This window comes from Myotis brandtii, unplaced genomic scaffold (assembly GCF_000412655.1).
Source record: "Myotis brandtii unplaced genomic scaffold, ASM41265v1 scaffold1282, whole genome shotgun sequence".
In the NCBI taxonomy this organism is placed as follows: domain Eukaryota; kingdom Metazoa; phylum Chordata; class Mammalia; order Chiroptera; family Vespertilionidae; genus Myotis; species Myotis brandtii.
In genome coordinates, this window is record NW_005354519.1 from 307,905 (window position 1) to 326,670 (window position 18,766).

At 46.7% G+C, this 18,766-nt stretch overlaps 1 long non-coding RNA gene across 2 annotated transcripts; it reads left to right on the forward strand.

The window, feature by feature from the left end:
- The first annotated feature begins 2,445 nt into the window (after positions 1-2,445).
- On the forward strand, positions 2,446-16,109 carry LOC106724979. Of its 2 annotated transcripts, none has more exons than XR_001360802.1 (3): positions 2,446-4,088; positions 12,939-13,022; positions 15,913-16,109. It is a non-coding gene; the product is annotated as an uncharacterized LOC106724979 (long non-coding RNA). The 2 variants fall into 2 exon arrangements; XR_001360803.1 differs by having other exon boundaries at positions 2,453-3,721.
- The last annotated feature ends 2,657 nt before the right edge of the window (positions 16,110-18,766 follow it).

Consider the following 18,766-nt stretch of genomic DNA (forward strand, 5'->3'; position numbering starts at 1 on the left):
AACAAGAAATACCACAGCTTCCTCACAGTGGTGCAAAAACTTCCCACAAAAACCAAACAACAGTAAAGGCCAAAGACCAATCCATTCTGAGTAGACATGGTCTCTGGACAGAAAAGGAAGAAGATAGAAAAAGATACCTTTTCACAATGAGAGGAGGCTCAACAACCTTTCTCCTGTTCCCATGCTCACTCTGACATGTCAGGGATTCCCTCTCAACCAAGGGAGCTTTGCTCGTGAGCCAGCAGTAGGCCACTACGTGGACAAAAATGGCTGGTCTGCCTTCTAGGTTTACCTTTAGAGATTGGTCCATTTGATCCTTCCAGTATAAGAAACAGATTAAACCTAGTACTTGGGGCTATCAACACGTACACCTAAAATGCCTCTACCCCAGATGCAACAAGAACTTCCTTCTGTTCACCCTGAAAATCTCCTAGTTATCTATGCCCTGGTGATTTGGGGGTACAATGGGTGTGGGCATCCAGGAAGGGTAATACAAGTGTGGAAATGGCCCAGAGCCTGCATGGAGAGAGCAGTCAGCCCAATATTTCAACTGCAGAAGGGTCTCCATACACAAAGCCTCCCCTGTGGGAAAGTTGGGGGTTGAGATGAATGGAAAGAGGGAGCAAAGACATGAACTTGTAGGTGGCTCTGTAACTAATTTTCCCTTGGCATTGGGCAGGTTGGAAGGTGATGATACAAGCAAGAATCCTACAAAAAACCACCTGAAAACCGGCTCTTCTGAATCTACAATATCTATGTCACCCAAAGAACAGGGACTAATAAGAATTGTGCTTTCTAGTGCCTAAAAAAAACAAAGCAAAACATTTCTCAAGCATGTAATTATCCCAAAGAAATCTTGGGATCTGGGGAAGCTCAGTGAGGTGGCAAACTCCTCAGAATCAAAATCCAATGTTGGAAGCATATTGTCATTGTGGTGTGTGTGTGTGTGTGTGTGTGTGTGTGTGTGTGTGTGTGTGTGAATTTATCATATATTCCCACTCAACTAAAAAAAAAACCCCACTTAAAATCAACACCAGTGTGTTCCATCTTCAGTACACATTTTATCTTCATTTCAATTCCTAGACAGACCATTATACCATAAAAAGAGAGAAACGGCTGAGAGCAGGCAAAGTGTAACCTACCCAGTGCTGTTTGAAATGCTGGGTCAGCATTGTTAAAGAGCAAAGCAAACCTCCCAAATACAAGTTAAAATGTCTGTTATTAATATACACTAGCAATTCTTTATGATCATCAGAAGAAAATAAAGGAGACAAAAACGGATATATTATGAAATTGAATCTTAAGCATTTTTCTTTTCTTTTTGTAGTTATGGTAGGTATTTTAAGGGAAAACTTGCCAGTTGGAGAAATGGGTCTCCCCGCCATTGATTACTACTTTTCCCTAGCTCTCTGGAGCTTGGGAGAAACAACATACATACAGAGTTTCTCTGAAGTATCATTTTAAAGATCTTTTCCTCTAATGTACAGACCTCTTAAAATCCCAGTTAAAACACAGTTGATGAGTTTGAGAAATGTCTTAACAAGTTTTGGCAAAAGACACAGCAAAATAAGGGTTGTTGAATCAAACAAAGTAGTAGGAGTCATGACCAGGGTGTGCTTAGTTAAAGTAAAGTAATTCAATTCAAATGCACAGAAAAAAGGAATCGATCGCCGACAATCCACCTTGTAACTTCTATTCAAGATTCCCTTCACCCGGTCCTGTCATTGGTCAGGATTCATCCGAAAACCTTGAGTCTTTATGGCATTGCTGTCTTGTAGACTACAGATATTTCCAAGTCACCATCTCTCTTAACACATGGTATGGAAGAGAGTCCCAGAAGGTTTAGAGAAGATGTGGGAGCTGGGCACAGGGTAGTTCACCACCAAATAGCATAACACATAAAATCAACCTAGAGAAAATGGCAAAGTCAAAAGTAGCTCAAATCAGACGAGAGTTCTAGGGAGTCAGTGAGTACCATATTCCATGCCAAGAAATTGAAAAAAAAAAAAAAAAGAACGAAAGCCGGACATAAATCAATATCAAAAGCTTCAAAAAGTCAAAGCCAAACCAATGTTTCCTTTTTCCCCCTACACACAACCTTTTGTTGTAAGCCCAAAGGCATTGAGATCAATCATTTTTTTTTCCTCCTGGAAGATTCAAGTCTGCAGAGACACTTCCATGTGATCACTTGAGTCCACAGAAATAAAGCACCTTTGGAACCAAGAGTTGTTCAAGAATCCTAGTGTCTTACTCAATGTGTTGAAAAAAGTACAGTTAAAATAATTAGGATAATTCCTCAAATGACAAACACAACCATATTGACTCCAGTGAACAGGCAAAAGGGCTCCCAGGGCAATTCACAACCAAGAAGATAGAGCACAATAAAAGGCTATGACATTTCATGAATATTCTGTGTTATAGCTTTGAACTTTATTGCAAAGCAAAAATATATATTTTTATATATATATTTTTTATCTACATTTCACCTCTGACATTGTACACAACACGAAAGCACAGGAAACCAAAAAAATCATAATGAGGTAGATACATAACACTTACAGATGGAGGAGACTAAAGAGTTTAAATTTGGCTTAATACTGTGGTCACCAATGTATGCATTTTCAACACAGCAGCAAGCATTGATTCATGGGGCAAGAAGCCCAATGATCTCAAATCCAAAAATAAGCCCCTTTAAAAAAATACCTGCTTCAAAATGGAAAGAAATTTTTTTTTCTTTGAAAAATCAGGGATTCAGATGTGTTCAGTTGCAAACTCTGGTGAAATAAAGTTTTTGTTTTTGCTTTTGTACCCAGCGGGGGGAAATGTAAAATTCACCTATGTAATTAGGAGTAACCTGTCCCATAGGGTACTTCTATGTTTTCCTGCTGAGGGGTTGGGGCAACCTTAGGAGCTCCGTGGCCAGATGTTAATAAAGGAGCAGGGTTTCTTCGTTTTCCCTAAAGTAACCTCCACCTCTGCAGCCACTATACCAGGGACCACTAGCCTTTGAGGGCCCTGGAAACATGCCTGGAAATGGCTGGAAATCAACTGAGCTGTGAATTCCATGGCACGGCTTTACCTTTCTAGGACCATCTGCTCTCCCAGTGGGTGAGCACCAACTGGTTTGGAACATTGGGATCATCCCTTTCCCCGTGTCATTTCCACTGACAGCCTTCCAATGGAGAGCTGAAAAGGCCACCGAGAAGGCCATGTTCAGCCTCAATTTTAACTATAAATGCATTTTCACTGTAAAATGCAGTGTCAGGCAGTGGTATCTGCCACAGAGACCAACGTCCCCCTGGTCTGATGTCGTGGATGAAAGGAGAATGAGATGAGAAGGGACCAGGAGAGCAACTTGGCTGGTGGAGGCAGCAGCTGGGAGAACAGAGCCATTAAATGACCAACCAAGGAAGGCTCAGCCCCGGCAGGTGCAGATGGACCATGGACACCGAAGGGGCTCCAACTAGAAAGCCAAGGAGTAACTTGCGTTTGTCACCAGTGACTTGAAGAGGAGACCCTAGAGAAAAATGTGGAGGAAACAAGACTCAGAGATGTTGATGGAACTAAAAGTGGACCTGAACCAAACTCCTTGGATTGTTTAACTCTGGACATGATCCTGCATTTGGTAGGCTTGGCTCCACTGAGAAAGAGCTGGGATCAGCTGCAGGCCAGGTCATCCTCAGGAAAGAGGGTAGACAGAGGGGTCCTGGTGGAATGCATGGTGAGTCTGGGATGATGGCAGAATGGGGAGGGAACTGACAGGCAACTGCCTGGGCGAGGAGACTGGTGCACGAGCAAAGTGCACATTGGGGAAGCTTGAAGTGGGCCTGTTTGTGTACTGTCTCCCCTGAGGGACTGTGAGTGCCCAAAGAGGCCACCTTTCCTCTTTGTGTTCCCAGTGCCTAGCAGAACACCTGACACATGGAGGCCACTATCCAGGGTGAATTGCATTTATAGAAAAATGCAACAAGAACATGGTTTGGGGAAGATGTCTACAGTGTAATAAGAGCTTTGAAGACCCTATATCCCACTCCACCCCCACCTCAAAGCAATACTCAGAGGCCTCCTCCAGCCTTCCCAGATGTATGGTGAGTGAATACTCCCATTCGAATTTTGAACGTAAACCATTAAAGAGGAAATACACAGAAGCAGGGCCCAGTGGGAAAGAAACTAAAACCAATTCATTTGAGTCTGTGTAAAAACTGAGATCACAGCAAAGCTGGGCAGCTGCCCACAGCCTAGTTGGGCCAGAAGTTCAGGGTCAGGGTTGTGATGGGTCTTGAGCACTTCATTTCAGGAGGCAAAGCTACAGGGAGCTTTCTACCATCACTCTAGCTCTACAGGAGTTCCTGCACAAGGCAAGGCTGAGAGCACTTCTGAGTGTCCCAAAGGTCACTAATGCAGAGACTAGATCTCTGTCCCCTGGGAGACCCAAAGCAAAGGGTATCAGTCTAGATTGCAGCAGGCGGCATTCCAGTCATTGTGAGGGAGGACTCTGACTGCAGCGCATTGAAGAGTGGGTGCAGGCAAGGCGCTTTTCCCTGGGTGGCCTTGGAGAACAAGCTTGCTCTCTTTTTGTCTGTGACTATGAGAATGAGCAGAACTTAGGTGGTGTCCGAGTCTCCTTCAAACCCTGAGATCCCACTGTTCCTTATGCTCAAGGACTTTGGGGGGGGGGGTTCTCCAAGGATAACTGCTGTGACTGTGGCAGGTATAGGATAGCGTGAGTGTGGGCTCAATCAGAGGCTGCCCAGTAGGCATTAAGCTAATATAATTGTTGCAAATGTGTAAAGCATGAGGCTGACTGCAGAGAAACTATTGGGTTCACTGTGCCCCTCCCCCGCCTCTCTTTGACCTGCGTTTTCACTGTCTGTTCTCTTCTCCTCTCATTTATGTTGGGTGTTGTTTTTATTTTCCTTTAACCAGTTCACATAACAGTGAATATCACTTTCTTAAGCATAATAGTTTGATGGTGGTCACGTCATTCCCTGGCTTAGGAATTTTTCAGTGGCTCCCAACAGTTTATCATCTGAAAATCCAAATTTATCAGTTCGGTTGTCAAAACTTTCATCACATGCATTTTTCATCAAATGCATCTGGGTATTTTATCATCTCTCTGGTATGGGTCAGTCACAGAGGTCACCAGGCTCACCCCTCTGTTTTAGAGATGGGGAAACTGAGGCTCACCAAAGGCAAGTGACTGGCCCAGGAAAGGTGGGGACGGAAGCAGGATGTGGGTTCCCAGGCTGCCTTCCCTCTAGTCCAGCATGCGGGGTTTCCTGCCCTGCCCAGAATTACTCCTCTCTACCATGTCATAGCCATTATCTTCTGGGAAGCATCCATTTCTGAATTTGTCCTAACTCCAACTTTCAACTCTTTCAATGGATCCTTAGAGAAATAACCCACCTATCTAAAGTCCCCTTACCTTTCAAGATCACACACAACTAACCCACAGAAAGGAGACACAGAGTTCTCAGGACAGCCAAACAGACACCTCAAATGCTCAGAACAAGGTTCCATGTAGCTCTTTAGGAACTCACACCCAACAGGTCATGGTCAGGTGGCCTGTGGGCAGCAGGTGTCCTCTTCCTTGGGGACACCTTATTTCATAAACATTTAGTCCCCTACAACCTGCCACTTTTGTCTTAGCCTCCATGGCCTTCTGCAGGGAAACAAGTGTGCCAGGGATTCCGTAGTCCAAGCAGTCCCTGCCGGGCAGGCACTCGGAGCTACCTGAGTCACCTAGTCATTGGGAGCCATTGGGGGAGGCGTGGGGAGAGCCTTGACCTTGGAGAGTGGGCCCAAATATCCAGGTCTGACCCCCCAGTTGTACCCGACCAACCACAGGACCCTGTGCAATCACAGAGGTTTCCTGGGCCTCAGTTTCCTCATTGGTAAAATGGGGTGAAATGTCTTGTTGCAAGATTACTGAAAGTATTTAGATGAGACCATTTGTATGAAGGCAACTGGGACAGAGCTTCACATCACTGGCACTCAATCAATGTCAGCTGAATCGGAGTTCTCCTGCCCTCCCAAAGGGGGCGTCTGCTTCATTGTGGCTGATATCACCTGCCCAGGTCACGCTGGACTTACTCTGACAGTCGACATTCCTGAAACTCCAGTAATCCTAAATACTTCTCTCCTCTAAAGGAACTCTTCCACCCATAGAAGGAAACACAGCAGCTCTGCTGGGACTCCTTCAGAAGCAGCCAGCCTGGGGGAGCTCTGGGTTGTACCTGACTTCTCTGGCCCAGTTATTCACAGCTGTACACCTATGGGCCCTAAGGGGATCTCAGGTGCCAATGGATGGCAAGAAGTCACCTAACAAAGCCACCACAACAGGACCCGTCCATTCTGGTGGGGAAGACTTTCCTCAGCAAAGGCTCTGTTTGTGCTGCCGGTGAACTGTCAGGTATCAGGCCTGGCATCTTCCCTGGGTCTAGATTTGTGGTGGGACTCAATAATGCCACAGCCCCCAGGGGAGCAGGTTGCCATAGCCCCAGAATTAGTATTGGATGCTCTGACTCAGCCCTGGGAGAAGAGCGAAGGATCTAGACCACTTTCACTCTTTGGCCCCTCTTCATTTTGCCCCAAACTCTGAACCTCACCGATACCCAAAGTCCCTGGATCCCCAAAGCTGGCTGAGGACCTGAGCCTGATGGGCAGGCCAGAGAAGAGTGGGGTCATGGGCCAGAGCCTGGCAGCTCTGAGAGGACACCTCTAGTCCCCAGCCACTTTTTATGGAGGCCCAGGAGTTGCGAAGTCTCGTGATGTCTTGGAACTGATTCCCTTGATATTTTCGGAACTGTAAAGACAAGTTGGCTTCTGGATAAGACTCCTGGGTTTGTGTAGGCAGGACCAGAGCCCATGAAGGCCTAAAGTCTCCAAAACACTACCTCCAAGGGTAAGAGGACCCCCTTACAGGAGGAGAAAGAAAGAATGAATGATAAATTCCTGGGATGGGTCTGAGCAGGCGTGACCTATGGAACAGGACAAAAAGCAAAGGAACAGCACTTCATGAAGATCCCCTGAGTAGCTAAGAGTCTGTGCAGGATGGGGGAGGCAGGAATGAGGCCCACAGAGAAAACGCATTCTTGTCAAAGGGCTACTTCCCTTTCCATCCCAAAGGAATTGCATCCAAGCTCCCACCAGCCATGGACTGGAAACATATTGTGCTGGAGCAGTTCGGCAGTGTCTGAATTTATTTTTTAAAAACTGGCTCGGGGGGCTTGGGACCTTGTGCAAGATTTGTACGCCGTGTGCAAAACTCAGCCTTGTGCAGACAACCAGAGAAGTTGAGAAGCTGCCTTCTGCACGCAGGGCGTCCCCTGCCTAGTTTGTGCTTTGTCTAACCCCACGATCTCTCTTTGTTCCAGCAACTACTTTCTGAAACCTTGTGAAGGTGTGCTCGGCCACAGTGGCTCCGGGGTAGTTTATAAATGCCCTAGCATCCATCATTTTGCTTTCGAGCCAAGGGTGTATATCAGATACACTCTTCAAATGGGGTGCAACCTGAGGGCCGACTTCCTGAGCACTTTGATGCAGGCTCTTGAAGATTCTCTTTATATCTAACTTTCAAAATAAAAGCAGCAGATGCAGTAATCCCACTCAGGCAAGTTGCCATCGGTGGCTGGCAGGGGAAGAGGCATATTAGCGTGAAGCTGGGCAAAGGTAAAGAACAAGGAGTTGGCCCTGGGCAGAGCAGGGAGAATAGGTGGGAAGGATGCACTTGGCAGAAAGCTATAAAGCTAAGGTAGAAAATATTAGTTCACCCTCTGGGGATAGGTTACTCCATATAGATGACCACGAATAAGGAAATAAACACCTGGGTCAAATCCTTCCCAGAGTACGCGAGGTCCCCGCCAGGGTCTTTACCCAGGACCAGGGTCCATATTCTTGCCCAACCCCCAACCCCAGAGGTCACATGCTCATTGTTCCACTTAAGCCAAATTTTTTTTTTGATCTTGCCTTAAGTCAACACATCCCCAAAACATATCGTATAAAAGTACACTTTATAAAGAAAATAAATATTTTGAGTCAAAAAGATGAAAACAAGTTGTAAACATGGAACCGAAATGGAGAAATACACATCTGTTCACTTTAGGGAACCAAACAGGGTTACATCGAATCAAATTCATTGAAACCGAAAGAAAAGGAGAAGCTTTTCGCGGGAGCTCTTCGATTTAGGAAAAGAATCACTGTAGCATGCTCACCTTGAACCAGGGGCTGGGTGTGGTGGTTCTTGTACAAAGGAAAATCTGTGAGCGGGGCGGAGATCTGAGGTGAAGGAGGGAGGGAAGAGAGACTGGAAGATTGCATAGTTGTGAAACAGTGGCTTCTATCAAGGTGAACAAGTGCATCATCTGATAAAATAGCATTTGATATATATTTTTCTCTGTTCATTTCTGTTTACCATCTTTTTCTCTGTCCACCGAGCATTTCAGACAGGGAAGCATATATACAGTACACACACACACACACACACACACACACACACGCACGCACGCACGCACACACACACTAGTGCTACGCCTGAATGGCACAGCCATACTTTACAATGACCCCTCACCACTTGTTCTGGCAACGTTTGCATTCACCGATACACTTTCGCTACAGCCTCGCCCCGTTTCTTGTCAAAACTTGTGTCTTGGATGATTTTTTTCCTTCTTTAGCCATGAAAGGGGGCAGGTGAGAATGGGGGCGTCGAGGAAAGCACCAGAAATGGTTCTGTTTTCTTATTAAACTTCTGTGGAAATGCCTCCCATTTTGGTAGGAGAGAGGGGGTTTACAATTTTGAAGAGATGGGGGAAAAACAACTGCCTCTTTTTTTGAACATTCTTGAGGTAAACATATTTGTTAACACCTTAGGCAGCAGACACACTGACAGTGCTGTTGAGAAACCTTAGACTGAGGAGGGAAACAACGCCAAACGTAACATGAACGCTCAGAACATTTATAAAGCACATCTACATTTTAATTCATTTCCCTTTCCTCTCATTCAGCCAACTCCTTTGAATAACATAGAACAGAACAGAAATACGAATAATTTCCTATAATTTCCTATACTGGGCATCCTTTATTCCATCCCACTGTAAACCTCTTGTGCTCACATCCTCAAGGTTGTGAACCAACTGAAAATTAAAAGAAAGATGAACATACTTCACTTTTTCCATTCTTCCCATCTGCCTCAAGCATATATATATGTATATATGTATATACACATACATATATATGATAGTTTACATTAATATAGGAAATAGCAAAGCTCTTTTAGTTACATTTATACAGAATCACTGCATCTGATCTTTATTTTCTATTCTCTCTCTTTTTGGATAAACAATTGGCTATAACAATCTACAGTAAGGCTTCACAGAAAGAATTCTGCGTGTTTTTGTTTTTCTCTAAGAACCAAAGTTTATAAAATGAGGTTTGATTCTAGCACCTTAGACAGTATTAGTGATGTTGTTCCCTTGGGAGAAGTTAGCACTACCAGCACCTCAGGCCAATCTCAGTCTGTTCCACACTTTTCAAAGGTATTGCCAAAGGAGGACACACAGCGCGGTGGAGATGGAGGAGCAGGAGGGGAACACAGCCACACCCCGGGGTTAAAATCTCAGCAACATACAAACAAACCCGTCAACACAGGTCAAGTTGCTGTCCCCAAGTTAATGATCACTTAGTGTTTCCGTGCTGCCAATGAGTCCTTTTGCGTTAACCCTCCCCCCATCAGGTAAGGAATAGCAGGATGTCCGTTTTAGATGGGGAAACTGAGTCAGGAGACAGATGCAGGTCAGCAGGTCACAGAGGACACAGTCTGGGCTAAGACACAGAGGCAGGGATGCCCAACCTCTAGCCTCTTAGCTCCAAACTATCCCTCTCATCACCTTGGACCGGTGAATTGAGATTTTGCAAAAGCAGTTTATTTCGCCGCTGATGAGGAAGCAAAACAAACAAATTTTTAAAAAATATCAGCACCAAAGGAAGTTCAAAAGAAGCTGCTCGATGCTCCCTTGTCCAATATTCCATGGAGACAGCAACTTTCACAAGAAAGGGGACAACGCGTCACAGGGGTAACCACCTTGGGTGCCGGCGCCCTGCCCGGGAGTTGAAACTGCACAGAGCGGTTGGTTCCCATCGAGTAGTGCCTGTGTTGGCAGAGGACTGATCAACTCCCACCAAATCTGCATCAGAACCTCCATCCCATAATTATACAACGCTAGAGAGGTCTCTACCTCTGCATCTATTTATACACGTTTACACGGAAGTCCTTGACTGCACTGGCACGTGACCCCACGGGAAAGTGCTGGCCTTGCTGTTTGCTGCAAGTGGCCGCCTCGACGGGGGTCACACGAGAGAAGCACCACAGGAAAAGGCACCACAAGGTTTCGAGAAGTTAAATTGCCTGCTGTCACCACCCTGACCTCACCGTGGTGGGGGAACTGAAAGCCTTCCGTCTCTAGCCAGGGCCACTGATTCAAAAAGGATCCTGTCCCATGTACACCTGTCCATTTCTGACCCACAGGGAGAGAGGGAAGGAAGAGGTGGATGTGGTTCTTCTTACCGCAATTTCTGTTTGGCTACTGGAAAGGGAACGCATTTCCATTCTTAAAAAAGAAAAAGGGGGACCCGGCCTTTGGAAACCAAGCCCTCCTAAGAAAGGGAGACGATGAACAAAAATCCTGTGCTAAGGCAAGTTCTGCGTGGAAGTCTGACCTTCTCATGTGATTCCGTGGGGGCATTGCGGTTGGAAAAGAAAGAGGAAATGCAGGAATGACATCTGTAGGCACCATTAGCCACAAATAGCACCGGGTCTAGAGTAATGAGGACAGACAGATGTCCACATCTGTCCACATAGCTGAGAACCATGAGAGTTGGCTGGGAATCACTATGACACCATCCTTAGAGTCTGGCCAAGGAAACTGGAAGTCGTTGGCCATTCGGAGCACCAAGAATGACATGTGCCACTGACAACCAGGGGAGGATGGGGGCAGCCAGGACCGCACAGCAGATGTGAGATGACATTCCAATTTTCACTAGTTACTTGCCGGCCTTGAAATAGCCCTTCCTATGTTTCTTGTTCCTGGCAGGGGGCCACACTCCTCATGGGAATGGGGAGCCTGTATGGGTGAGGGGTGCGGAGTTCTCCCCACCAGACATTTCCCTTCCCTCATCCTGGTTAGAAAGAGGAAAGCCAACTGGCCCTGCTGGTGTGATCTGGAAGGCTCCCGGTACTGACTGTCTAAACCCATGGAGACAGGATCGGGAGGCCTGAGACCAGGATCAAAATAACTCACTGCAGGGACCCTCTTCCCAGACTCTGGTCAATGCTCCGACTAAGCACAGGGCCTAGTCACAGGGGGAGTCGGAACAAGCAGCCTCTGTGTGTACTATTTAAATGGAATTCTTTTTTGTCTGGTTCCTCAAACTGGTATTTGTTTGTTTGTGGGTTTTTAAGCTTAAATTGTTTTTCAAATTCTGACGTTTATCAATACCAAAAATGATACTCCCATTTCAGTGTGAGGAAAAATGAATTGTTCCTACCTCTTTCCAACAACCCGAATTATGTATCCAAACCTACTCTGGGGACGTGGACAGCAGGGGCAAACAGACTTCCATCGGAAGAGTCCTCCTTTGCAGAGGCCTTCTCTAGCACCTTCAGGGGGACAGAGAAAAGCCCCATGGATACCTCATCTGCCCCTGTCCCTGCCCTTGGTCTCCTCTTACGTTATTTTCCACCCGTATGCCTCCTGTCCTGACAGACTTCGGTATTTGGGAGTCTGTCTGCCCACGGATTTAGGAGAACGGCCTCTGCCTGTTTGTTCCTCCCAGGACTTCCTACAACTTCCTTCTGGGCAGGAAATGTATTGATAGCGCAAAGTCCCTGCCTCTCTGCTGACCTAAGGTCAGGGTGTCCTGACCACAGTCCCAGCAACCACAGTGGGTGGAGTCTAGATGGGCAAGTGCAGTTCTGAGCGGCTGGACGGGGAGAGCTGGCTCCCCTAGCCTTCCTCCCCAGCTCCTCTTGCTGCTGCTGGCCATGGGAGATGGCAGAGAGAGGAGAAATCCACATCTGTCATTATTACTGCTCCCTCAATGAGACCAAGTGGAAGGTGCAACCCGTGGCACTGGTTCGTAGCACTGGAGAAGGGAAATATTTCCAAGGCTCTGCTCACAGGCTGCGTCCTCTAAAGGGTTTCCCTTATTTTCAGAGTCAAGAGCTCCCTCTGCTGGACGCCTGTATCACATGCTGCCTTCCACTGGAGTTCTTGTTTTTAGCCAAGCCATGGTGGCCAGAGAAGGTTAGATCAAAAGGAACATTTTGGAAACAAAGATGACTAGAGAGGCTAAATAATTGGTCCAAGGTCACATAGTGTTGGGCCAGAGCTCAGATTTACTGATTTCCTACCAGGAGTCTTTACACTATCCTGTTATGACAAGTGGGGTCATCATTCTCAGCCTTTCTACCTTCCAAATTTTCATTCAATATTTTCCCTCCCTTACTGCATCGCACATGGCAGGGGCTATGTTTTGCGTATAATAAATGTTCAGTTAAGCGAAATTATATTTTAAGAATAAGAGCTTCTTTTTCCATTCAAGGAGGTTTCTTAGTTATGTAGTTTATGTCCTCAGCCAAAGCATAAGGGCTCCCCTTGCCTGTAGCACAGGTTTCACATAAGCAGTACCTGTGCAGGTCAGGTGTGAGAAAGCACAAGGGTCCCTTCTGGCCTTCCTCCCACCATCTTTGGCTAAGCCATTGCCCATAGAGCTGCTCCGGAGAGATGGGGTTAGAACTAGGCTCACTGATATTCCCTTAGGTTGAGAATTTGGTCGATAACAGGTGGCCATAAGCCTACATGTTCAGGAGGGCTCAGCCTATAGTCCACTGCGAATTATCTTTTACACCATCAAACTTTGGAAACTATGTTCTACTCACACAGCTGCTGCTCAGAACAGAAGGGCTGCTGATGAAGATCAGATACACAAGGGAAAAGGGAAGGAAAGATTCCCAGCTAGACACCAGGGTGAGTCTCCTGTGGGTGACTGGGGCCCCTACAGCAAACTCCCACCTCATTGAATGGGCATCGAGGGACAAGGGCACACACCTTCAGCTCAGAACTGCCAAGTTCTAGAACTTTCCTTTGATGGATGCATGCCTGGTCATTTGTTCAGGGGGTGGGGTGGGGGGGATAGCTGGAATCTCAAAACTAGTGGCATTTAGGAGTGCTTCTTTTAAACCCTCGAATTCACATACAAGAAGCCAGTTTCTCAGACACAGCTAATGCTCAGAGTAGATAGAAGCAACGAGAATATTTTATTAGCCCTTTAGGGGAAATTACAAATTTTATGCACTCAAGACTGAATTACCTGAGAGTTTCAAATACTTTTGCTCTATAAAGAGTCACTTAGCAGTGTCATCAGTTTTTTGGGTTAAAATGGGAAGAATGACTGGTAGGGAACGCATCCCAGAAAAAATAAACAAAGGTAAGAAAGTATCTTTAAAAATAACCATCATGCTGAGTAGAGAGCTTGGATTCCAGCCTTCCGACCCTGCAGGCTGCTCCCCTCACCAGGCAGACGGGTTGGGAGAGCCAATGACAGTGAGCACACGGGAAGGCCCCAAACATCCCTCCAGGGGAAGTCAGTGAGGTGAGAGCGGGATTCTGTGGCCCATCCTCGGGCACACATGTGAGGAAATGCCGAGAAGCTCTGCCCAGCGGCAGGAGCACAACCTGCTGCTTTGAACAGCAAACCACAGGTTAACAACCCACAGATGCCAAGAGGTGTCAGTGAGACACTGGAGGGTTCTCCTCCTCATTCCTTTCTTCCCTCCTCTCTTTGTCCTCTCCTCTCCCTCTCCCTTCCTCCCTCCCCCCATTCCTCCTTTCTTTCCTTCCTTTCCTACCTGTATATTTTCTTCTGTAACAAATCTGTGATTTTTTTTTAAAGTGAAAGAAAAAAGCCACATAGGAAGGCAGGGGTGCACCATAGCCCTTCCAGGTTGTACTCTCATTTTCCCATGTCCTATCCCCAAGTTCCTCTCCTTGTAGCCCAAGGAGATGTTTTCTGTAATACTCATAGAAAAATGGGTTTCTTAAAAACATGTCTTGTCACAAAAGAGTCCCTGCCAGGAAACAGATAATGGAGCTAGTAGACACTGGGGATTGGCACTGGGGATAAGGGACATCAACAGAGGGGAGAAGGCAGGTGTCCCACATGCTCTTGGCATGACCCTCTGCAGCAGCTGGCGATGTGCCACGCCACCAGGGGCTGCAGACACAGACATGCACGCGGGACAGGTTAGGGAAGGGGACCCCAAAGGCTGCTCCTGTGGAGCGGGGCTTGGAAAGGTTTCAGGGGCTCTGTTTTCTCCCACCTAACACAGTGGCTATCTTACCAGCCCACGTCTAGATCCCACACATTTTAGGACATGGCTCCCCTTGCCGCAGGTGGCTCCCCTTGCCTGCCCAGTCAAAGAAGGAGCCTCACAATGGGATGCAGGTCAGGAAAGAAGGCTTGTGGCTCAAAGCACTGAGTTCCATTAGTACCTTGTCCCTCCAGGTAACCCCTAACCCAATTCCCTGGCTCTTTGGGCTACATGACTGCTATCACCAGGTGGGAGGGAACCCGAGTGGACACCTGTTTCTTCCCAGTCTGTCTGTCGGACTTGTCATGGCCGTCACTGCCACAGGGAGGTACGTGGCACGGCATGAAAATTGGTCTGTCCCACAAAGCGATTGCTCTGAAGTGTCTCCCATCTGTTAGAGTCCCCAGAAGGGGGTCACACTCCCTTTCTCAGGGCCAGGCTCCCAGCACCTGCAGCTATGATAACGCAGGGCAGGACCCCTCAGGCTCGGGTTTCACCGACCACAGATCCTGGACATCTGCCACAGAGCTGACCTCATGGTAGCTTCCCACCTTCCCTCTGTACCCATCCTCTGCTCCCTGCTCCAGTGACAACGTGTGATTAGAATTCCAGAAAGTGGAGAGTCGCTGCCCAGAGACTCCGGGATGCTCTGCGAGCCTGCTGGGGAAACTGGAGACTCACACAATCCCAGCACAACCCTCCACTGGCTTCCCGTCCCAGATGGGATGAAGGGGTGAAGACATATGCCAGCTTCAGGGCGTCTTCATGGCCAGGCCTGGGAGAAAGACATGACCAGCTAGGCTAGGGCTATTTCAAGTCCGGCAAGAGCCCTAAACATCATAATTCTCTGTTCCATCAATTTTTTAAGCCCTTTAAGAAAAAGATACATGCATATATATACATATGTGTGTATATATATAATATATATATAGTATATATACACATGTAAATGTGTATATTTATACAAATTTAAACACACTGTATATATACATATAAATGCCCAAGATTGGCACATTTATGTATCCAGATGTGATGAATAAGCTTAAAATGCAGTTATATGGGCATGTACTATTATTGGCCGCCCCAGTTCTACACAATTCCTGATAATCTCAAAATGTCAGATCACCACATAGCTTACATGGTTTTCACTGTTCTCTCTCTCTCTCTCTCTCTCTCCCTCTCTCTCCCTCTCTATCCCATTCTTTTCACTGTCTCTCTCTCTCTCTCTCTCTCTCCCTCTCTCTCCCTCTCTATCCCATTCATACTAATTATAATTTCAAATAAATACAAATTAAGCCCTCATAATGAGGAGGTGTAGTAGGTTAGCCTCCAGGGCAGGGCTGCAGGGGCGCCCCGGTGCTGTGGGATATTACACCGCTCAGGGGCTATCTGTGTGTTGGTGACATAATGCCCTGGATCGCCCAGGGTCTGTGAAAACTTGGTATTTTCACTTGGAGGCCCATGTTGGCCTCATAAGTTATCAGTGAGCATCCCCAACTGCTGAAGTTAACAGATCTGCCCCTCTCTCCTGCCCCCCATCCCCATAGGTCTCCCTCAGGAGCCAGGGCCACACCTTGTAAAGGCATATGCATTTACTAAAGGAAGAGAGGGCAGGGCGCCTGTCCTTGACACTGGGTGGCTGGACCGGTGGAGAGGCTGAGGCCACTGCTCAGAGGCATGTGGAGTGACAGCTTCTGGGAGCTGATGATGTGTTGGCGGAAGCATGCAGCAACAGTGGCGTCCAGGCAAGTGAACAGGCGGAAGGGGCTGAGTTTGACAAACACCCCTGCCGGAAGCGGTGTGCCTATGACTGGCCTATAGAAGCGGGTCTTTTGGAATCAATGCCAAGGTTGCAGCGGTCATGAGCGCAGGCTAGAGAAGGGCAGAGGAGTGGCTGAGAAGCACAGAATGGTCTGGGCCAGGCAGCACCAAAGCTGAAGACATCCCATCCTCAGGTCCTGGGTTCAAGGAAAGGACATCAAACCTCCATACTTACTACCTTGGGGTCCTAAAGAAACTCGCAAGGGTCCTCCCAGTCCTGTGTCTAAGGTGGAGAGGACCACAATGGACCACTGAGTCCCACATCTTTTCTCAGCAACAACAGAGCCATAGTCACACCAAATCACCTTCTCTTTCTCTTTGTCCCTTCTTCCCTCTGAAAGGAAAAGAAAGTAATTCTCTTCTTTTCCTGAAGGCTGGCCTCATATTTGCAAAATAACAAGTGGGTTCACTCTGGTTCTAAAACGCAGAGGAAGCCCCCACTGAGCTCTGTGGATGCTCCTTCTGTGGCACGTAGATTGCGAAGGATTCAGGGAGAGGGTCCTCCTAATACTGAATGAGCATCCGAACAGCTACAAGGCTCTGGGGGCACCTCCAGGAAGCTTCGATTTGGGGCTGGAATTCCCACCTGCTTAGCTCAGCAGGTGGTTTGGCTCTTTGTAGAAACTAGTGAACCTTGGGCCCAGCACTTGACAAAGAATTTGAGATGCGCTCTGTTTTAGAATTCAGACCTGATTCCTTGAGTGTGGTTGGGAAGGCAAGAACTTTGCACATAGAAACACAAATGAGAAATTTAAAAAGGCTTTGTGTTAAAGTTAGGCAGCTAAGAAATTGATTCCACCACCAAAATATATATATATATAAATAAATAAAATAGCCACATGTTCTGATTTTTTTTTCCTAGTAAAGACCCCTGTCTTTGGAAGCCAAGACTTTGCAGCAAACAACAGAGAACCAGACTCTCCAAGGACATAAACCAACCAAAAAGTACCCAGCTGTTCTAGCACAGCATAAGCAAACCATTCTCTGGGTCTGGAGAGAGAAGATGAAGGCTATGCAAAACTGAAGCGGAGCCCAGGAGGAATGATGGAAATCATAGAACCATATCTGCTGGTCACAGGACATGCTCACTGCTATTTGCCTTCATTTTCTCTCAAAGGAAGAAGAGCAACCAATATGTATTTGCTTCTCAGAATAACATCCTCTGATGTTCAAGTCCTTCCCTTTTTGCCCAATATATGGGAAGGAAGACAGAGAATAACTTTCTGGGGCAGAGAACATATTTCTTGACCCATATTAACATAGCTGTTATTCTGTCCTCTTGTAGTCATTTAAAAATATCCATTAATCAAAAAAGAGAAGAGGAGTTAGATCACCATCCCCTCCTCCACAGCACCTAGCATGGTGCTTTGCACACAGCAGGTGCTCAGCTAATGCTTAAAAGGATTTTAAATAGGAAGCAAACCTGATAACCATATATTTTTTACCCTCAAAGTACTTTTCCAGATAGTCACCACCGCATCCTCACAACACCCCTGTGAGGTAAGTAAGCAATACTCTTTCCTTCTTTACAGAAAAGTAAACTGGTCCCGAAAGTGTGACTTGACTTGGGTCTGCAGAAAGATAGAGGCCTGAATTCATTACTCCCAAGAACATGACCACTTCATGAGAACGTGCCTTTCCTTGCTTTAGATGCTTCCTCTTGCCCTTTAGTAAAACAATAATGCTTAAATCGTGCTTAAATCGGTCACTCAGTAAAATCCATCTCCTCTGTTTGCAAAGAACATGCTTTGCTATTTCTGCCCCAGAGAGCGTAGGAAGTAACGATTAGATGGTTGCACATATGCTTGCCCCCACATACTTCTGGAAGCCCTCCTCTTCTTTATCATTCTTCCTACCCATCTACTGAGTCCTTTTGTCCTCGGTGGCTCCACATGTCCATCTTCTCAGTCATAAATGCCGTACAGTTCATTCACCATCCATCCTAGTCAAAAAAGCAGTGCCGGCGAGAACGGAGAGCCAAGTCTGAGGTCTCATTTATGTCTTCCTTCTGGTTACCATCAGAAACACCTAGTGAAAATAAATAAGCCAAGCAGGATCTGGCCTATCCACAGAACAATCAGAGATACAAGATCAAACAGAAGTCATTATTGAGTTCCAAACTATATCTGGTCCCTTGTGCTGTCAAAACAGTAATATTAATCTTGGCAAACAGAGTCAGAGCAGGTGGGAAAGGAGCTCTTGTCAGGGCCCCATAGTCAAGGAGCAGAAGGATTTGTAGCAACAACTGGGACCTATCTGGGTGAGTTACCTGTTCCTTTGGGACAGTCTCAACATGGGACTTGTGTGTGTGTGTGTGTGTGTGTGTGTGTGTGTGTGTGTGTGTGATGATTTTTACATTGGAATACACCTGAACCCCAAGGAAAGGGTCAGAGCTCAGAGCCAGATTTGAAGCTTCTAGAATTTTCCCTTCCAAGAAGGTTCTCAAAGCCAATGGAAAACCAGTGCTGCAGCGGGCCCTCCTGGAGCGCTAGCGCTCTTCACTGCTCCCACCTGCCCTCACTCTGGTGGAGGTCCTAAGGAGAACACAAAGCTTCTTAGGATGGGTCTGTTTTCTTCCTC